The sequence below is a fragment of the Psittacula echo genome, assembly GCF_963264785.1.
Source record: "Psittacula echo genome assembly, chromosome: 2".
In the NCBI taxonomy this organism is placed as follows: Eukaryota; Metazoa; Chordata; class Aves; order Psittaciformes; family Psittacidae; genus Psittacula; species Psittacula echo.
Genome location: NC_137737.1, coordinates 15,909,890 through 15,913,207, shown reverse-complemented (window position 1 = coordinate 15,913,207; position 3,318 = coordinate 15,909,890).

The following is a 3,318-nucleotide window of genomic DNA, read 5'->3' as shown; positions in this document are numbered from 1 at the left end:
ACTGAGAACAAGTGGACAGACTGGAAAAATAACCTTTTTTTGTTGGAAAGATGGAAATAAAGGATCTATCCAAATCTTTATCACCACAATCAACTTTAATCCAGGCCCAGCACATTCCTTTCAAGTCTTGCTACTACTTCAAGATTTAAAAAACCCAAACAAGTATAAACTATAAGGTAATCTTTCCAATACAATACAAACAACTCATTCATGATTCTTCATTTCATCTCTCTTTCAGAGGAAGTTTTCAGCCCTCATACATACACCAACCAACTGCAAATTTTACAATGCTTGTATAAGCAGATGCCACTTTTTAAAATGAACACGTAGTTCCTTGTTGTTTTTTTTTTTTTAACCAAAAATTTACTTTCAAGACACCTCTTACCTTGGGGACACTTCTGTCCATCCCCAGCAGTCCTTTACAACCAGTTCTGACGTACTACACTCCAGCACTAAGTGTAGACAGTGCAGTTGCTAACATCAACCTGGTAACACAACGTACTGCAATGGGAAGTTTATCCTACAATGCAAAATATATCATGCCTGTTCAGTACCCTCAGTGGAGATTTTCCTGGCTATCTACAGCCTTACAGATAGAGATGCAGCAACTCGGGTGGGAGTGAACAATGCTGACTAGAAGTAGTCAGATAATCCCACCATCCTAGCTGTCTTGTCCTGTGAAGTCACTGAGGCAAGTGATGAGAATTTGTTTATAACTGTGTGCTTCAATCCTCTCATTTAAAATAGAGCTGAACAAAGCAGATCTTTCATTAGGCAATAGGATCAGTATATTTATGCATTACAGAGTTCTTATGCATCTGGGCTCATGTGCAGCAGCCCTTACCTGAGATTACGTCAGCTAGGCCCAAGCTTGCAGAGGTGGATGTGAGCCAGCTTAGGCTGCACAAAAGGAGGCACCATTGATGAGTTATGATGTCCTTCACAAGGTAAATGGTCATTCTTTCCTTGTTTTCCAGTGTTTGACTATACATTCTTACCTTGTAGTGTTATCTTAGTAGTGAAAAACCTGTACTGTTCTTGTTTTTAACTGTATTCCTTTAAACTTCTCCTGAGTTACAAATCCATGCTTAGACACATACACAGGTGTACTAAAACAACCCTTCTGTTGAAATCCCCTAATAAGCTGAAAACATTAGAACAAGCCCCGTGTACTGCAATGTTCTTCATGTTGCATAGCAGCATATATCAAGTGAATTAGAAAGTCTATATGCCCCTTCTCCCACACAGGAATTTACCCTTAACTTTCCTCATTCCTTTATAATGAAAGCTATTATGAAACACTGCACAGTAACAGAACAAACAGCATTTCTCAACACCTACTTTCTAATTTCAATTCTTCCTAGAAATTCCATCCCAAGAAAAAAAATTCTGGCCATTCTGTTAAGTGGAGCTGACTTTTGAACAAGCAAATCCTCTTGTGTGCCACATTTTAACTACAGCAGTGTATGTCAAATAACTGCATTTTTTAAAAAAATCTGGTTTAACCATACATCTCACTTTCAAGAAGTGAATCTTCTGTGGAACCATGAGTAGGAGGGAAAATGACACCTTATACTTTCAGATTTTGAGGCAATATTTTTTTCTATTTTATAGCAGATAATGTGTTTTTAGCAATCATACATTACACAAAGTCACCAAATCAACCTGTAAATAGATCACATCTTCCTCTGATCAGGTATGTCCTGTACCTTGACTAGATCAGCTGCAGAGGCAACTGCCTTCTTTTATGTTTTCTCAATTCCCAATTACAGATTCATGACCCTTAATGCAGTCATGCAAGCAATAGTATTTGCAGAAGTAGATGTATTTCCAGCCAATGGTGCTGCATAAATACTGTGTTATAATAATAAGCTTTTTTTACATTTTTAACAGTTATGTAAATTGTTTTCAAGCGACATCAGGTTAGCACTTCAGTTGTCATAAATAATCTGACTAAAAATATAAAGCTTCCTTCAGGTCAAAGCATGCATCTCAACTACCAGTTGCAATTTCAGCACTTGATGCTGACAGAGGCGTGCATAAAAGACATTCCTTATATATCTCCATTTTAATAAGCTGTTTCTTATGTAACCCTTTCAGAAGTTTGCCTATCTTAGAATGATCTAATGAAAAAATAAAACCCTTACTTAAACTTCACCATCAAGGAGAAACCGCAAGGAGCAACATTACAACATCAAGCTTCACAAGAACTACTTTCAAGCTTCTTGCAACTAGACAGGGTATTTTCAAATTCACAAATTCTAGCATAAAAAATGCTTGAGCACATTTTAGCATTCTTGGAAAGTAGCAAACATCTTTATCAACATGCAGAATTTAAAAAAATCACAAAGGCAGGCTCGGATCCCAAGTGATCAGCTGCCTTCAGAAAACAGCTTCCTATTGCTGTGCATCTGACGGCTGCCTTCTCTCATGGCACAGCCATCATGGCAGGAGTCTTCTTAGCTATAAATAGCATAGACTCAATATTAGAAAGAAAACCAAAAAGGCATATGTAAGTTAGGATAAGGTACCTTTACTAGCCCTGGATTCTTTATGTTTGAACACAGTGTGGATCTCTGTATTGCCGCAGTGTAGCCAGTGCCCCACCTTAAAGGGAAGAGGTTTCTAAGTAGCTGAATAAATAAGCAACATATTGACCTACATACACCTTACATATTCATACGTGCACTTTCAAACAGTACAATTTATTCAAAGACAATTTAAAGCGGAGGGGAAAACACTTTGGTAAATGTATTACAGACCCTATTTTTGTTTATCCAATCAGCTTTTGGTTATTCATTTGTAGGGGAAACAAAAAAAAGAAAAAGAAAGAAAAAAAAGAAAAAGAAGAAAAAAAGAAAAAGAAGAAAAAGGAAAAAGAAAAAGGAAAAGAAAAAAGAAAAAGAAAAAGAAAAAGAAGGTTCAGGGGAGACCCTAGCACCATGTTTCAGTATTTAAAGGGTGACTGGAAAGATGGACGCTCTCTTTTTCCAAAGAGTCACATGGAAAAGACAAGGAGGGTAATGGGTAAAAGCTACTCCAAGGAGATTCCAACTGGACACAAGAGGAAAATTTTTCACAACAAGCAAAATCAGCCATTGGAATAATCTCAGGGAAGTGGTGGATTCCCCAGTGTTGGACACTTTCAAGATTCAGCTGAGAAGGTGCTGGGCCATCTTGTCTAGACTGTGCTTTTGCCAAGAAAAGTTGGACCAGCTGATCCTTGAGGTCCCTTCCAACCTGGTAGTCTGTGGTTTGATGAAAAAAGCAGGAGATACATTGTTTCCAGGCTTAATTCTAATTATCTTTCAGAATAAT